The following is a 19,596-nucleotide window of genomic DNA, read 5'->3' on the forward strand; positions in this document are numbered from 1 at the left end:
TGAGATTTCACAGTTTTATTCTGTTTTCAAGTAGGCTTTGATTGTTCCCTAAACGGGGATAACAAATGGTAGCAGAGAAGATGGTGTGTCTCAATCTGTCAGTGTGTGCTTAGAACATCCTCAGCCGAATTCTTAATAACAAGTTACAAACATGATCAGTTAGCTGTTTCAGACCTTGGCTTATGGTTAGCATTTTGGAGAGTACTGCCTAGTCTTTGCAGAATGAGTTGTATAAAAATGTTTGTAGATCAACTGTGAATCTGCAAGTTGCTCAGTCAAGAACTAAAAACGTGTCTCTTGCTGAAGGTAGTTTGCTCTGGTAGAATACCCAGGCGAAGGGATCTGTTTGGAGGGAGGGAGTGGTAGTGGTGATAAGGATTTAGAATCAAACATACCTTAAATGTAAGGGAGGTGTTTGAGGGAAGGGTGGGCAAATGCTTGAAGGCTGATGACATGAGCAAAGCAGAGGTGGGCAGTTGAAAAGTGCATGTAGGTAGGTGTAAATCCTAGACCAGGGTTCAGCTGTCCAAGGCTCAGTTATGAAGCACAGATCAAGTCCTTTGCTTAGATTTGTTGAAAAAGTTGTTGAGCTGAGAGTACATCTCATAAAGCCATGTAACAATTAAAATGTTTTTGTTTTTTCAAAGATAGTAATAACAACTCACAGAGATGAGAAGTTCATATTGAGGCATGAGAGGGAAAGATTGTTTTGGAGAGTTAAAAGATAGCAATTAGAAAAAATACTGAATATCAGCTGTTCCAAGGAATAATGGGAAGCAGCCTTGCTCCATGTCTCATGACTGTCAAACAAGCAGAGACATGTGACATCAAGGCGGGTAAGTATATAAATTCTCGGCTTGGCAATGCATTAGTTCTGTCTATATGCTGGTCACATGATCAGCTAATAGGTAGTGGTTGTATATGGTGCTTGCAGAGTGACTATGGTAGAAGCTCTTAAAACAAAGGATCTGGTAGAGGGGAAGGGAGACCGGAGAGGTGAGAGAAATACGCAAAGAGCATTGAAGCTGAGGACTAGATTATTACTGCCCAGGAGAAAAGAGGACTAAGTAGTTGAAAGGATTTAGTAGAACTGGTGACTTAGAGGCATAGGAAGATAATCATAGCAAGCTGTATTTTTATAGAGATTAGGGATGATCTGAGTGTTACAAAAGTTAGGAAAGTTTAGAAACTTTAGAGAGCAATTTTGGGAATGGGACAGCATCTAAGTGCACGGGGCAAAAAGCTGGGAAGAGTGATAGCTGCCCTTTTGGTGCTATTCCGAGTGGGTGAAAGTGGTGGAATGAGCAGGAGCGCTGCCAGGGTGAGGAGGAGACAGCACTGGGAGCACCATCCGGTAGCATCAGACTTACCTGGTGAGAACAAGAGGAGGTTTTCCTGAAACAGCAGAAAGAGGAAGCTGAGAATAATTTCTCTCTTCCTCTTTGTTAACACACTACATTTCATGTTTGTTTAAAGGTTTTCAAAGGAGAACCTGCTTTGAAAACCTGTAGCTTTATGTTTTAGATTAATTCTGATTAACAGCAGCATTCTAAAGTTTGTATCTTTCTGAGACAAAGGGATTTAATGCAGAAACACAACAGGAGGTTAGATTGTATATGTTTCTTCAGAAACATTCACATAACAATTTCTTTTATTTCTGTCTATACTGAAAATCCTGCTTTGACACCTCAAAACTGGTTTACAGGAGTCCTGCTGAAAATTGAAGCCATCAGTAGCTTCCTCTGTGGAAGCTCCAGTGAAGCTGATGGATTATGAAGTTATTTTAAACATCTGTGGTGCTTTGAGATGAGAAAGAATCCATGCTATTAATATTTAATTAATAATTTATTGTAAGTGGCTCTGGTTCCTCAAAACTGTCAAAATGTGAAGTCCTGCTCAAATGTTATGCAGATTTTTTCTAATACTGTAATAGATTCTGATTTCAATTACTGTCTCCAGTGCTGCTATTAGGATGTGATACTGTCTTTGCCAGCTTCTGATTTCTGCTGCTTGTATGGGTATTGTTTCCTGTTTCTGGGTTTTTCTCTGTCTTGCCAAAAGTGATGATTCTTGTCTTACTGACTTGTCTGTAAGCAGCTGCAGTGATTAGAGCTGCCTCATCCAGATTTCATTTTATAGAGGCATGAATATGTCTGTTTTAAAAATGATGCTTAAATATTTATGATGCTTGCATTTTAAAAAAAAAAAACCTATCACACTGGAGTAAATTAGTGTTTAAGGCACTCCTTGATCTGGTGCAACTGCAGGTGAAGGTTAGCATGTTTCCTCAGAACTAATGGTGAAATAGGTGCTTACCTTGGATTCAGCAACTGATCTGTAACCCTGTAATAGGAACATCTGGAGGAATAAATAAAGAGTATAGTAGTCTGCTCTCCTCCAGAGTCACATACTGTCTCATTATGAGAGTTTAACCCCCCAAACTTTTCAGCTGCATCAGTGCAACAAAGCATGGTCTATCAAACAGTAAAACCTGGTTCCTTTAATTCCTCAAGTAAAGACTAGCAGTCCTGCGAGTCAAGATGAGTTACTGCCTGGTTTGCTGCAGAAGTGCTGTCCTACAAGACAGGATTGGTTTTGTGAAGGTTTAAGGGTACTTGCATGTAACATATACATTCATAAAAGGCTTCTAGAAATTTAATAGAGATAGAAACAAACTTCTAGAAATTGCAACTGTGCTCTGTAGGGTGCTTAAAGCTCAACCAAGGCTTGAAAGATGTCTGCTGCCTGAAAAATGTTACCTGAATTTAGCTGACAGATCAGCCTCCTATGGAATACAGATGTCCTTTGATTAAGCACCTGGATAGAAACATGTAATTAAGATCAACTGCTGAAGAATAAGTTTGTCTTGAATTAAAAAATCTTGTTCACATTCAGAAAGCCTTAACCTGTTTCTTACACTGACCAAAACTTTCCCCTGCTCATCCAAAATAAATCCCTGCAGCTACATATCATATCACACTGGCCTATAACCTTTCTGGTCCCGTTGCACAGTGGCCTTACCGTGTTTTTCCTTGATTTTTTTTTATTTTTTCTTTTTGTTGCTGTCTGATATAATCCAAGTTAGCCTCCTATAGTTTAGGTGTTTGTACTGTCACTGTTCAAGCAGTTGTTGTGTGAGCAATGTTGTTTTCCTAGTTGTTACTAGGAAATTAGTACATGACAGAAAATGGCATATTTTGGAATTTTTTACTGTTGTGAATTTATGTATATTTCTCTTTGTATGATGGTAACAGTGAAAATTAAACACAAAGTTAGCATGAAGCAATCAAAATATTGTATCACCATCTTCTGATACAATCTTACATGGTGCCTCTAAGAGGTTTGCTTGGGAATATGTGTAAGCAGTGTAGTTCAGTTGCTGTTTGTGGAATATGGTCAGTTGATGAAAAGGACTCTAACCTAAAATGACATAATATTTTGCTTACATTGAAAGACTTTTTTAGATTAGTACTCCTTTCTTAGAGGAAAATTATTTTTTTAAGTTTCTGGTTGAAATAGCTTTATAACTTTCTAGTTTTTGTTTGCTCTTTCCGATGGCAGCACTCATTTTTTCTAAATTAATCACACCAAGATTTCTTGGGAGTCTCTCTTGTCAGCTAAGTTTACTGTCCCATTGGTTATGGTCCTTCTCTTCTCTGTCTCTAATCTTCTCCAAACATGTATGATTATATTGTATGCAATGTTTCAGCTGAGGCTTTAACAGTGTCTCAGGGAATAAATATTAGTCTTTCCTGATAACTATATCTTTGTTTGCTCCGTTTGCCAGAATGCAAGTGCCTTTGGATGCTTAACTTTCTTCTTGTACAGAATTCAGTGTGTGAGTGTAAACATGCACTTTCATGCCTCTCTATAAGCTGAAAATTCTGTTTTTCAGACATAAGATAATTTTTCCTATATCTTAAACTTACAGCTTTATTCACATTCAATTTCTTATTTAGACCATCTTTTCCCCCTTGTCTCAGAACAAAGCCTTAATTAAGTAATTTAAAATTTGAGGCAAGGTGTCCATGATTCTCTTGTTAGGTCTTGGAAATATGTGAGAACGATTTTGGGCTTTTTCAGTGCATTTGTAGCTGATTCGTAAATCCATTTGATTTTCTCATCTGAAATAGGTGTCCTTGCTACTTGCATTTATGCCACCTTGATAAGCTTTCTAATGTATGTACATATAACTGTTGCAGGATAGTTTTCCAGTAGTATCACAAGTGCACTGTTTTAATTTAACTTGCTGCTTCAACAGTTTCTTCAAGCAAAAACTCTACAAGATTGAACTGTATTTTCCAGAGCTGAAGAATGAATTCTTTACTGAATAAATAAAGCAGAAGTATATTGACTTACGCATGCACTCCACTTGAGGGGGAAAAGAGTTTCAATTGTTGCGCTTTTTTTTTTAAAAAATGTTGTGCAAGGCTTTTTGTAGGCAGATATTTGCTGGTGAAGTTACAACAGTAATAATTCGTGAGTAGTGTTCACTGTTCACAAGTAGTGAGTAGTTACAATACAAAATAAAAATAAATCTATTTGCAAAAGACAAAGGTCAATAGTGTTTTTTTTTTCTTTTTTTTTTTTTTAACATAACCTTGCTTCTTAATTACCTTTTTTAGGCTGGACTCATTTGGGACTCTTCCTGATGGACTCCCTGAAGCTGAGAGTCCAGCTGGAGAGTTGGTCTTGGTCATACTGTGGTAAACCTCTTTATATTATTAATACAGAAGGTATTTTGTGCTTCGTTCATACCTCCAAGAACTTACTGATTTAAGTCCTCTTTGCAGTGATTATCATAAATAAGAAGTATTTGCCTCAGAGGTCAAGTTTGAGAGAGTGAGAAAGGGGCCTGAAGGTTTCTTAAATTTTTATGAGAAGACCCATTTGCAAACTTATGCCTCTGCTTACCAGTACCCAGGCAACTAAGCCCCTGGTGGTGGACAAAGTCAGGACCAAAATTCCTGCTGATTTCAGAGCAAGAAGTAGAGTTTATGAATAACAGAAACTCCAGTATAAAACAAACCTGAATGACTACTATTTGCAGCACAGTCTGAAGTAAAGTGTTCAACAGAGGTGCAATGAAAGGCTAGCAGTATGAATACTGGGAAGGTTATTGGTTGGGTTGGAGCCTATATGCTTTCTCTTGTCGAGCAGATAAGATTTCGAGATAGGTGGAGGAGGGGATATAACTGTGGTAAGATAATTGTCCTAATGAGTATATACTGAGTTGGGATCTAGATGGAGGCCTTGTCTTTGAGTTTGGAAACATGTACCCATAATGAAATATCTGAGTAGATAACAGAATTGGGTGATGAATTAAAACACAAAATGCAAACAAAGTGAACTCTGCTGTGAAAGATCTGTTCTACAAATCAGCTCTAACCAGCTTGTAAATTGCCTACTCTTCATTTTAGATATCTTTCCCTATGTCCACATTCTTCTGCCAAGGGTGAGAAAGCTCCTAAGTGGACTGTGTTGGGTTCACTCATTGAAGAGGCTTTTTCTCAGTTAGCATCAGGGTTACTTTCTGTACTCTGCTTTTTGATATTCCAGTGACATCCCTTGGAACCTTCTGCTTTCATAGAGTCACTGAAATCTGTAGTTGTCTTACTGCTTAAGATCAGTCTTTCCCAACAATCAAACCTTCTTTTAGTGGGAAGTCGAGATTTGACTTTTGCCTTTTGCCTTGCTCCTTTTCTTTTTCTCACCTCATGAGTTTGTTTTACTTTTTCACTTAATTTCTGTCCTTTTTTTCCCCCTGTTGCTTTCCCTGAAGCGATTCCTTGCTCCTTATCTCCCCTTATCTCTTTTATGCAGATTAGAATAACCAAGCAATGAATTTTGATGATGAAGTAAAGTCCTGTGTTTTAGAACTTACATTCCATGAAGGCTGACTATCAGATGTATGCACTGCATTTCCAGTCCTTATTTCAGGCTGTCTGCAGTCTTGGGAAGACCTTGCCCACCGTACTGGTTACATTTGGCTTGCATGTGATAATAAAACTTGCAATTATTGAGACACCTGCACTTATCTAACAAAAGGTCTGCATGTATTAGGGGAGCTGGAGATCCACTAAGAGGAGTGCATGCAGCTGTCAGGCAGACACTTGGCATCAGGCCTGGGTGTGCTGTAATGACAGTGAAGGTGGTGAGATGGGGCAGCATGGGGAGATGTGCAGGGATGCGTGATGTGGGCTGAGCCAGGCAGCACTGGTAGAGTTGTGAAGGCCCCTGTGGGGGAATAGATCAGCTCTGCTTGACATTGTTGGCATAAACAAGAGATGTTTTCTGCCTTTCCATCTGGCCCACTGAATGTGTGAAGAAAATGTAACTTGCATCAGCTCAAGCTTCCAGGTGCTTATTTATGTTGTCTTCCTGGTAGCTTGTGTATAGTATATATTGTTACTTCTGAATTTGACTTGTATATATTAACATTCTATTTCTAATGCTACCTATTGACATATTTCTATTTACATATTCTATTTCTTTGACTTTTCGTATTTCTGATTCCTAGGGAGTAAGACTTCTCCATGATGTGCCACCTGCACTGGGAGAGTTGATTTTTCTTGCTTCAAATAACAAGCGTGGTTGTCCGTCTTGATTGTACTGATGACAGCTGGACTATGGCTTATAAAAAGGTCCAGTAACTTTCTTCTGGGAGTCTGTAAAATACACTCTGTGTCATGTATTGTGTGTGTGTGTCAACAGAAATATAATGTTCTTCTGTTTCTTGCCTCTAACATATGGTTTCCATAGACACATCTGTTAAGCACTCAATTTAGCTATTATTGAGTTTGGTCCATAGCTGAAGAGTCTTTTAAGACCATCCAATCTGAGAACAAATAGCTAGAAAATATATAGCATCTCCATGGGTAGAGTATAAAAGTATATCCTACTAAATATCATATTAAAGCTGCGTCTTCAGTCAGGCTTGAATTTTAAAGAGCAGATTTGTAGCAAAAACGTCTGAAAAATCTCTGCCTCCTGTAACTCAGTACGGTGGAGTCATGGCCTCGCTCAGGCTGTAGATGGCACCGTTGCTGCACATGAAAAAGCGTCTTGGGCTTCCTCTTCCAGTCCCTTAACTCCTAAGAGAACTGTGATCCTGCAGGCTTTTGAAAGCATGTATTTGATGATAGGAGTTGGTAAGGGTTTGACGAAGCACCCCTCTCCCTAAAATTAGTATTTGGAAAAAACATGGAGAGAGGTGTTGAATTTTTTATTTGTTGTTCCTTTGTGCGTTGGTGCCTTGAAATGCATTGGTTACACAGCTCTTTTTCTCTGATAGTACTGATAAAGATTGGGTCTCTTATTTTGGTTTCCAGTGACAGCTGCATGTGACAAAGAAATTTCTTAAAGCATATCCTTATTTTCATCTTTGGGGTTTTGGTGGTAATTTCTGGGATACTGCTAACAAGGCTAGTATAGCTATGATGTATTTTGGAGGTTACTGAAGTTGAAAGCCCACACTTTCCTGATTTTTGTTGTCTTAAACATCTAAATCCACTCTTGGAACTTTAAAATTATTTTTTTCCCTGCAGAAAGAGGATGTCGCTGGCCAACTGTAGGAGTTTCAATCAGGCCAGATGCCGGGGGCTGCCCTTGGGCCACAACAACCCCCAGCAGCGCTACAGGCTTGGGGAGGAGTGGCTGGAGAGCTGCCAGTCAGAGAGGGACCTGGGGGTGTTGATTGACAGCCGGCTGAACAGGAGCCAGCAGTGTGCCCAGGTGGCCAAGAAGGCCAATGGCATCCTGGCTTGTGTCAGCAATAGCGTGGCCAGCAGGGACAGGGAAGGGATCTGACCCCTGGACTCGGCACTGGTGAGGCCGCCCCTCGATTCCTGTGTTCAGTTTTGGGCCCCTCACTCCAAAAAGGACATTGAATGACTCGAGCGTGTCCAGAGAAGGGCAACGGAGCTGGTGCAGGGTCTGGAGCACAGGTCGTACGGGGAGCGGCTGAGGCAACTGGGGGGGTTTAGTCTGGAGAAGAGGAGGCTGAGGGGAGACCTCATCGCCCTCTACAGCTCCCTGAAAGGAGGGTGCAGAGAGCTGGGGATGAGTCTCTTTAACCAAGTAATAAACGACAGGACAAAAGGTAATGGCCTCAAGTTGCACCAGGGCAGGTTTAGACTGGATATTCGGAAGCATTTCTTTCCAGCAGGGGTTGTTGGGTGTTGGAATGGGCTGCCCAGGGAGGTGGTGGAGTCCCCATCCCTGGAGGGGTTTAAGAGTCGGTTCGACTTAGCGCTGAGGGATCTGGTGTAGTTGGGAATTGTTAATGTTGGGTTAAGGGCTGGACTGGATGATCTTCAAGGTCTTTTGCAACCTAGACAGTTCTGTGGCGCTGGGACGGACGCTGCGAGCCAGAGTCCGTCTATGAGTCTGTCCCAGGGTCCAAGAGATCGTCACAGTCAGGGTCTGTCACAGAGTGAGTCCATCCCAGACTCACAGAGTGCCTCTGTTGACTGTGCCTCTGTGACGGACTGTGGGACTCTGTGACAGACTCTGTGGCTCTGTGATGCTGATTCTGACGGACTCTGTGTCAGCCACTGTGACTGTGTTGGGCTCTGTGATGGAGTCTAGGGATCTATGATGGGCTCTCTGATAGACTCTGTGATGGTCTCTGTGCATCTGTGACTTGGTGTCTGTGACTCGGCATCTGTGACTGTGACTCTGTGACAGACTTTGTGACGGAGTCAGGCTCTCTGTGACAGGCTCTGTGATGGAGTCTAGGACTCCATGACTGTTTCCATACTCTGTGTCTTGGCCTCTGTTACAGGCTCTGCGATGGACTTTGTGACGGAGTCAGAGAGTCACGAGACCATCACAGAGTCAGTCACAGACTCCGTCACAGAGTCCTAGACTCCGTCAAAAAGAGGCTGTCACAGACAGAGCCCATCACAGAGCCTGTCACAGAGTGCGTCAAAGTCACCGTTACAGAGTCCAGCACAGAGTCACAGAATCACAGAGCCCGTCACAGAGTCACAGAGACTGTCAGCCTGTGACGGAGTTTAGGGCTCTGTGACTCTCTCAGCCTCTGTGACCGTCGGCCTCTGTGATGGTGCCTCTGTGACTCAGACTCTGTGTCGGCCTCTGTGACGGACTATAGGATTCTGTGACGGTGACTCTATGATGGACTCTGGCTCTGTGACTGTGTTGGCCTCTGTGACTTGGTCTCTTTGACTGACTTTGTGACAGAGTCAAGCTCTCTGTGATGGGCTCTGTGACAGAGTGTAGGGATATGTGACTGTGACGCTGTGACTGTGACTCTGTGACGGGCTTTGTGACGGAGTCAAACTCTCTGTGATGTACTCTGTGGTGAAGTCTAGGACTCCATGATAGTCTCCGTGACTCTGTGACTCAGCCTCTGTGATGGAGTCACAGAGTCACCATCACAGAGACCATCACAGAGTCAGTCACAGACTCCGTCACAGAGTCCTGGACTCCGTCACAAAAAGAGGCTGTCACAGACAGAGCCCATCACAGAGCCTGTCACAGAGTGCGTCAGAGTCACCGTTACAGAGTCCAGCACAGAGTCACAGAGTCACAGAGACCATCACCCTGTGACGGCCTCTGTGACTCTGTCGCTCTGTGACGGAGTCTAGGGCTCTGTGACTCTCTCGGCCTCTGTGACGGTGCCTCTGTGACGGCAACTCTGTGTCGGCCTCTGTGATGGACTATAGGACTCTGTGACGGCGACTCTGTGGTGAACTGTGTGGCTCTGTGACTGTGTCAGCCTCTGTGACTCAGGCTCTGTGATTTGGTCTCTGTGGCTGACTTTGTGACGGAGTCAAGCTCTCTGTAACGTCTTCTGTGACAGTGACTCTCTGATGGAGTCTAGGACTTCGTGCCAGCCTCTGTGACGTGGCCTCTGTCACGGAGTCACGTTCACAGAGTCACAATCACATTGTCACAGAGACCATCCCAGAGTCAGTCCTAGACTCTGTCACAGAGTCCTAGACTCCATCACAGACAGAGGCCGTCACAGATTCAGTCAGTCACAGAATCTGTCACAGAGACATCACCCTGTGACAGCCTCTGTGACAGACTGTAGGACTCTGTGACTCTGACGGAGCCTCCGTGATGGCAACTCCGTGACAGTGACTCTGTGAGGGCCTCTGTGACGGACTCTGTGAAGGAATGTGGGATTCTGTGATGGTGACTGTGTGTCAGACTTTGCGACAGAGTCAAGCTCTCTGTGTCGGGCTCTGTGACGGACTCTGTTACTGCGACTCTGACGGCTTCTGTGACTCAGACTCTGTGACGGTCTCTGTGACAGACCGTGGGAGTCTGTGATGGACACTGTGTCGGCCTCTGTGATAGACTGTGACTCCGACAGTCTCTGTGACTCTGACTCTGTGAATGTGACTCTGACTCTGTGACAGAATGAAGCTCTTTGTGACTCAGACTCTGTGAGGGTCTCTGTGACGGACTGTGGGACTGTGTGATGGACTGTGTGACAGACTCTGTGGCTCTGTGACTCTGACTCTGATGGACTCTGTGTCAGCCTCTGTGACTCGGGCTCTGTGACTGACTTGGTGACGAAGTTGAAGCTCTCTGTGATGGGCTCTGTGACTGTGACACTGTGACGCTGTGATGGACTTTGTGACGGAGTCAAGCTGTCTGTGACGGATTCTGTGACAGACTCTGTGGCTCTGTGATGGAGTCTAGGCCTCTGTGGCTCTGTGATGGAGTCTAGGGCTCTATGGCTCTGTGACTGTGCCTTTGTGGCTCTGTGACTCTAGCTCTGTGACTCTGTCGGCCTCTGATAGTGCCTCTGTGACAGCCTCTGTGACAGACTGTGGAACTCTGTGACTGTGACGGTGTCTTTGTGACGGGGCCTCTGTGACGGGCTCTGTGGCTCTGTGACTGTGTCAGACTCTGTGTCAGGCTCTGTGACTGCGTCGACCTCTGTGACTTGGGCTTTGTGACTGCATTAGCCTCTGTGACTCAGGCTCTGTGACTGACTTGGTGACGGCATCAAGGTCTCTGTGACGGGCTCTGTGACAGTGACTCTGTGATGGAGTCTAGGAGTCCATGATGGCCTCTGTGACGGAATCAGAGTCGCGTTCACAGAGTCACAGTCACATAGTCACAGAGACCATCGTAGAGTTAGTCCTAGACTCTCTCACAGACAGAGGCCATCACAGAGTCAGTCAGTCACAGAATCACAGAGCCCGTCACAGAGACATCACCTTGTGACGGTCTCTGTGACTCTGACGGGCTCTTTGATGGACTTTGTGATGGTCTCTGTGCGTCTGTGACTTGGCGTCTTTGACTGTGACCCTGTGACTGTGACTCTGTGATGGGCTCTGTGACGGACTCTGATGGAGTCTAGGACTCCATCACGGTCTCCATGATAGTCTCTGTGACTCTGTGACTCGGCCTCTGGGACGGACTTTGTGACTGAGTCGCAGAGTTACAGTCCGTCACAGAGACCATCACAGAGTCAGTCATAGACTCCGTCACAGACAGAGCCCCTCACAGAGTCCATCAGAGTAATAGTCAAAGAGCCCGTCAGAGAGTCACAGAGGCCATCACTCTGTGACTCTGTGACTCTGTGACTCTGTGACTCTGTGACTCTGTGACTCTGTGACTCTGTGACTCTGTGACTCTGTGACTCTGTGACTCTGTGACGGACTCTGTTTTATTGTGGTAAAAACCTGAACTAAGGTGTTAGATCTGATATGTGACCAAGGATCACCGGTACAAATAATAAGATAGAAATTTGTTTCATTGGGTTTTTTCAAGTCTTTCCTGAGATATTTTAAATTTTCCTTTCTGAGAAGAACATCTGAACGTCATCCCCTCTGCTTTGGAAAACTTCTGCTTATCAAAACTAACAAATATCACACTTAGGTCTGTCAGTCTTGTTTTTGAAATTTTGTACTTGAAACATAAATTAGTGAATAGATAGGCTCTCTAAAATCCTTCAGACAACTCATTTTGAAACTCTCTGGGATGTACTAAAAGGCCCATAGCTGTTGACATCCTGCTTCCCAGATCTGGTTATATAGTGGGGAAAGCCAAAGGGGAAATGTGTGTGTGTGTGTGTGAATAGTGAGTTATTTATTAGCAATCGGAAAAAATCTTAGTTCTGCAATGGTGAACTTACAAATGTAAAGGGTCTCAAAAATGGATCTATTTTTATGACAGTCTCCACAGATTTTCATTAAAATATGTTATGACCAAAAGAGGCCTCTAAATTCTCAAAGGGACTGGGGGAGCATTGCTATTCAAATTAAAAAAGCAAAAAATACTTTTGTGTAGGGAAACAAACAACAGTTTGTCAAGATCAGCTGTAAAATATGATCATGTCTTGCAAGTTAAAACTCCACAGATACTGGGGCAAATGAACAAATTATTATTTGAACCAGTTCAAAGTGTAAATGGACGATAATAATCATGGCTATCCAAGGTAATGCAAACCATGAGAAAAAGTGGGAAGTCTTTGTCATAATTTACACCATGCTCCTGAAATGATAAGAGTTGTTGATGTATGTTTATAAAGTCTGAAGTGGAATAAAACTACTTTACTGATGAGGGGGAGGAGCACAGAAGGACAAAGCTACAGAAGTGGTTTGTTTTCTTTGTTCGCAGAGTAACCTGAAGAAGCAAAGGAACTTGCTGAGTTTACAATAATCAGCTGTATGGAATGGAAATAGTTGATAATCACATGAAAAACACTGGGGTTTGAGGTGGTTTTTTTAAGGAACATATTAAGGAAATGTTACTTTTCTTAGCATGTGGTATTTTCCTCTCCAAAGTAAATTTAATGCAGTTTTGAGATGAAAGAGAAAAATATCAAGAAAGCCATTAATTCATTCATCACCTATAAAGAGAATCCAAAACACATCCAGCAGTAAAGGAAACTTTAGTCCTACTGGTTTATCTTGGGTCAGATGTTCTTGGAAAGCAATGATATATCTCGGTTGCTGGTTCCAGTCAATGGTTATGGGCAATGCTGGTTTGATTCCACTGCTTTTGCAGTACCAATCTTAGTACTTCCTGGTTTTTAATATATTTGAGATCACAAATGCTCCTAGAGCCTTTGTTTCTAGAAGCTGTGCTGCAGTTATTGGTATGTGGTTCATTTATGTCTGACAGATGACTCTTACGCAGAGGTAGTTTCTCAGTAGCTCATATACATGAAGCCTTATGCTAAATAGTCTTATTTTTACTCATCTGTGCAGAGTAACTTAGTTGTTTATTCTAGGAAGTGTAAAATAACTGCCTCTTAGTGATTGTATTTGGACATGTTATAGGCTGTTACTACTGGTATCATGGCTGTAATGTATGAATCAGATAAAACACTTCAACTCCACCTAAGACCACAGTTACATTTTATATTAACAGTGTACTGGGTAAATAGACCTGATATATGTGCTATACTTTTTATTAAATAGCCTCTATATTATACTAATGTGTGTGTATGTATATTATATAGCCTAAACTTTTTGTCCCATAAAGCCAATATTAGGCCTGTAAGAAAGATGGCACACAAAGCCCTTGTATTTCCCATATATAAGCTAGTTAAAGCTATATTGCCAAGTTAAGTGGAGACATTTTAAATTTTGGGATTTTTTCTATTAGCAACAGAGGTCATTTCTATGTAAAATTTCTAATGGCATTTATTTGAATTCAATGGCTATGCATAAATCTAGATTTATTTATCTATTTCCTTTGGTCATATGCATGGGACTTGGTGTCAGCCAGCACGTCTGTTACTTGGAGTGGAGCTGCCCATAGCGAGGGAGCACCCTCCTCGCAGGAGTGCTCAGAAGTCTTTTTTCAGCTGGCCTGAACTATTTCCTCCTATCTGGAAAGTCTCTTCAGTCTCAGAAATCATCATGAGAAGCTCTGGGAGGGTCTGTCCTCTTTCTAGCTTTCCTCCCAATCTTTTATTCAGCAGCATGTAAATCTTCTAGTTCTGTCATATAATTGTTAGCTTTTTGTGGGTGGCCAGCAGCTAAGCACCCACACAGCCACTTGATCACTTCCCCCCAACACGCTCCCCCCAGTCTTTATTTCTGAGCATGATGTTTCTGGGAAGCTTTGGTAAGTTTTTTACCCAGAAACTTCTAGATATGCCATGAAGACCTTCTGCTGTTTCTTCAAGCTCTTCCTTGCACAAAATTGCTCAGCCATTGCTATAAGCTGTATGAGTCTCTTCAAAGAGCAAAATTGGCTGTTCAGATATGACCTTTTAGAGACATTTTCCTGGCACAATCTTTTATTTCAGGATCTTTAAAGACAGAATACAATATTTAGTAGACTTAAGCCTGGAGCATGAATCCACAGTCCTCATTCTTATTTTAGGTGTGTGATTTAATGTGGTATTGTGACGACAAAATGGCCAAAACTCTCCTATGTGGTTTCATTCTTAAAGAGTCTCTTTGTGCAGGCTGGATTGTGTGGTGAGGACAAGGTTCATTAGCAGTTACATTGCCTTCTATCGCTTTAGAAAAGATTTGATGGATTTACTTGGCCTTACTGCTTCTTGTGAAAAATGAAATAAGGAGAAAGCGATCATTTAAGGGATTCCATCACACAAATAAAGGACAGTCCCTAAAAGCTAAAAATGTATCAACTGAGGTCAGTCCTGTGGATCACAGCATGGGCACACAGGACTTGGCTGCTTGCATCATGTGGGATGCTCTTCGGAAGCTGACATGTAGCACAGGGGTGGGGTGAGTTGAATTCTGCAGCAATTAATTATAGTGCACTGTCTGATAGGCAATAAGCTGTGTAAGTCATTACACCTGGTGTACTTGAGTCATCTTGGAGCAGGTGAGTGCTAGGTCAGTGATATGCCTCTGCACTATTCATCTGTGAGTAAATATGTCATCTACTAAGGCTGGAAATCATATTGATTTTTCAGAGAATAGTAAAAAATAAAAAAGTAAAATAGAAAAATAAAAAAGGCACTGAAATGTAATTTCTACTTGAGAGCTTTGTGTCTAAGATGGTTTTCAAATGTCAGTTAACCCTTATCTCAAGTGAGATGTGATTTTTTTTTTTTTTTTTTTTTCTTCTTCTTTCAAGAAAGGGAAATGATGGGGGGAGGTGGAAGGGGTGGTAATTTTTTTTAATCCAACACTAGTTTTGAATTCAATTGTGTTCATGAAGTGTTCAGTAGAAAGGGCCTTATGCAATAACTGTAACTGAGGACACTATCATACCATCATATCTGACGATAACAGATATATGCAGAACATCTGTGTAGCTTTCAGGGATAGGTGAGATTGGTAAAAGATGGGTATAAAACTGTGAATGATGAAAATGGGATAAAACATCTGTCCTGGTATTAGCATAGAACTGAGGCAGAGCTGATGATTGATTTTGTTCCTCTTTCTATATTAGGAGTCTGAAAAGGGGGGCAATGCATCTTTTGCTGAGGCTCACTATGTAAAACATAAAACCCATAGAAAATTTTTTGAGCTAGCTCATTATAAGTTGATGCCTAAAGTTGACTTGCATTTCCCATTGATCTATGCGTACTTGCATCATTCACTCTTCAAATTATTGCCTAGCTTCTTAATGCACGACACCTTGAAGATACGTCTGCACAAAGCACGCTTATGCTCAGAAGACAGTGATTCTTCTTTTCATATTTTCAAAGCTGTTTGTAATATGCTTCATAAGAAGGGGAAGCAAAGATAGGACAGGGTTTGAGGAGGATTTTGGCTGATGCATCTCTAGTGACACCTTGTGGGATATTTCACAGAAGCGTCTGTCACTTCGTTTTTGAGGAAAAAATAAACTGAAAAGCTTGTTGGGCAAAAAGTTACCCAAATACTCCACGTGGGATATGGTTAAACTTCTTCACCCATCTATAGTTTTTCAGGATTGTCTTGTAACTTGTAGTTAGTAGACAGAATGAAATACACAACATCAAAGATGCTGTCTGGCAACTAAGGACAACAGAGAACTGAAAGATGATGCTTTCGTTGTCAGATTGAATGGTGACTACTGGTTTTTCCTTCAATGCAGTTTTTAGAATTGCTAATTTATAAGCCAGATATTCAGGTTTAAAATTGAGATTTCAGAACTGATAAGGCAAGTTATTTGAGTAAGTAGTTAATCAAATCAGCTAAGCAGAAATCTAGCAATTCTTAGGATTTTCATTGCTATAGAAATGAATACATTAAAAGCAAAAAATGTTAGACTGTTTTTCCTAATCTTAATTGATTTCGTTGTTGTTAATATTCTCTACTGATGTATTTTGGAATAATTTATGCTCTAACTCCAGCATAAAGTCTCATTTTATACCTTTTTAATTAGAATGATGGGAGAAGCCATGCAAACCTGTCTTTGGGTGAAAAAAAAAGCTGAAATATTTGCATGTTGCTTTTTTTTTTTTTAACCTGTTTAGTTTAAAGTCAGATCCTACCTCCTCAAGACATCCTTAAACGTCATCAAAGTGATTTCTCCACTTTCCTTAATGTATAATATTACTTAGATCAAAAAGTTCATGCTTACTCCCCCGGTCCAGAAGTGGATTTGCATTTCCTCAGGTACTAGTCAGGACCGTGCAATTCATTATGCACTGATTTGTCTGTACAGTCATCTAGCGACTTGCTCCTCTCTTGAATTGTCTGATCTTGTACTTTGTACAGGCCTTCCAACAGACTTAGCAGGTTGACTTACTCCGTGAGTGTGCTAGGTACATTGCCTTGTAAGAAATGTTTTGCTGTTGCTACAGAGGCAGTTCGGATGGAGACTCTGTAGCCTGGTAAATAGGGCTTTTGCTGTTAGTAGTAAAAGACTATAGACATTGTACTGGCCTAACAATGCCGTGTCTCAGGCCTTGTCTGGCTTTTAGCTAGCTTTTATCTGAGCTTTGCTCTGTAAAAACTATTTATAAATATCTGAGATCATAGATGTAATCATTTAACAAACAGTAATCTTTATGTTAGTTGGGGCTGGGGTGGGCTGTGTTGTAATTTGGAACTTAAACTGGTAGCTGAGTATGAGAGCTGTCTGTGTTAAAAAACCATAACCCACAGGGACCCCCAGCACCAGTGATGAACTCTCCCAGTGAAGAATTTGGGATGTTGCTGATAAGCTGCCATACCCTCCTGGTGTTTTGGCATGAAGACGACTGGTGCTGCTGCCTTCAGGACCCAGAGGGACACTGAAAGGGCAAGTATAATGCCAGAAGAAATAAAAGAGTAGGTACTAGAAGTTTGTGTATGTAAATCTAAACTGTATTGTTAATCATAAGTGAACTAATAATAATAACAACTTCTGTTTTAGTTAGACTGCTAAGATTTTAACTAGATGAAATATTTCCGGGATTTTTAGATTGATAGCATGTACATCACTCTTTATAGAATGGCTGAAAATAATTAATGTTTTTACTGAATTCTTTGGTTATACAATCAGACCCTAGTCCTGCTTTCTGGAACAAAAAAAAGTACCAAAACATTTAACTGATCTTCAACAAACAGGAATTAAAGTAGAAACTCTATAAATAGCCTTCTGGCTTTTGATTTTTGACAGAGACTTCCCCCCCAAGGTGAAAGGATAAAGTAATTTGAAGCAACTTTGCAGTGCAGACCCAGCCACTAATTCAACAAGACTTCAAATTAGACTCATCTTCTAATAACAAGTTCTCAGTAATGAACAATAGAGGTAATGCATCTGAAATAACCAGGTTCTTATAACTGACACGGAAGCTTATTTTTTCTGTGGAACATTAAACACAATGCAGACCAGCACCAAAAAAGAAAAAGAGTAGATGAAGACATATTTGACTGTTCAAAGCACTTCGGCATGCTTCTTCAACTTTGTTTCCTACTGCACCAAGGAAGAGTAATTTCCTTTTAATTTCTTCAGCTGTGAAATCTAGTAACTCAGCAGCTTTAAAACTAACAACTATCACGGTTTCATTGTCACTGGCTATGTGCCCCTGATGTTCTTCCTAGATTTTGAGGACTAGCAGTAGTCTTAAATCCATAAGAAGGCTGTAGGTTGAAAGTTGACCTTTTTTCTCTGCAGGGCACATGAGTGATATGAAAAACAACAGTTAGATGCTTGTTTCTGTTCCAGTGAGGGTAATAGTGAACTTTACCTCTCAGTTCAGTGGGTTCAGGACCATGCTGTAGCTGCAGGACAGATGCAGGATAGGAAAAGAGGTCTGGATGGAGGAGGCAATTCTTAAAGGTGCTCAAAATCCAAGTGTGCACAGCTGATGAGGCAAGCCTGAGCAGTGGAGAGAACAAGGTCAGTGGTAAAATGAGTTTTTAGTTCTTTTGCAGGCTAATATTTGAGAAAACAAATGTTTTGCTGAGCCAAGTCTGTTGGACTCCAGAAATAGCAGTCCTGTGTATGTGTGGCATACCTACTTAGAACAAGAAAATATGTATTATAAGACCTTCTTTAAAGTAAAAAAATAACTGTTAGTAAAGAATAAGATTAATTATGGTAATAAAATAATAAGAGAAATACTGTGGTTTCACTGAACATGCCTTCCAAATTTCTACTTCATTTGCTTTTCTTTATATAGAGAACATTCTTCTGCTCTCTGCTGTTATTTTTGGGTAATTTGGTACTAAATTTTGTTTGGTTGTTGTTGGTTGTTTTTTTTTCCTTCACAATGTGTTGGCCTCTTCTTTGGCATAACAAGACTTAGCTTCATTATGTAAAATTCACTGAGTTTTAAGTCAGCCAACTCAAATATCTGGCTCATAGTTAATAACACGGAAAAGCTTAGTGATGTAAGTGGTGCAATGCCTACATGAAATGGTGTCACTGAGCTTATTTTTACATATTTTCTCCTTAATAAATGCTAACATTTTCTGTGAAGGAAATATCATTCATAACAAATTTTATTTTCTTGTGGTGCTTTGAGGATAACTTGAATGTTGTCTTCAGTACAGCTCTGAAAACTGCTGCAAACCCTGAAAACATGAATGTCAACCTCTTAAAGGGTTGATCCCTCCAGTTATTTTTTTTTTATATGCTAAGTACACTAAAAATGACTTTTAAATGCCTGCTGGTGATGCTAAATGAGGGCATGAGAAAAATAGCACAATAGGGGTATTGAAGAATAGCAGAATTCCTTTTTAACACTTGAATCAATATATGACATCACTGGGGTGATTAGTGTAACTAATGCAAAGGGGCAAAATTGTATTGATTTCTATAGTGAATGGTATATTTTATATTTAGGTGTTGAATACATACAGTCATGTTCTTTCTAGTGAATGTATATCTACCGGGTATTCAGACAGTTCAGTTTACTGGTTTGATGATAAGCTTTTTCTGAGAGACAGCCTGAGGAATGGCATGAATAGGAAATAATTGCTTCTCAGAAACATGTTAAATATAAGCTTACAGATGTATTCTTTTTCACGTTGAATTTGCTGTTCCTTGAGATGCTACACATTTTACTCTGTGTATGTGTAGATATATAGTATTATTCAGAAATAAATTTTCTCTTTTTAAAAATAATACATTTAGATTGACCTTAGAGTGAAACATTCAGAAATAGAAATTATGAGAATTAGTTGCAGCTGACATGATTTAGATGGACTCAGTACATAACTCATTGTCCTGTCTAGTAAAGGTTTGCTATTCTGAAGA

Source organism: Athene noctua, chromosome 4, assembly GCF_965140245.1.
Source record: "Athene noctua chromosome 4, bAthNoc1.hap1.1, whole genome shotgun sequence".
NCBI lineage: Eukaryota > Metazoa > Chordata > Aves > Strigiformes > Strigidae > Athene > Athene noctua.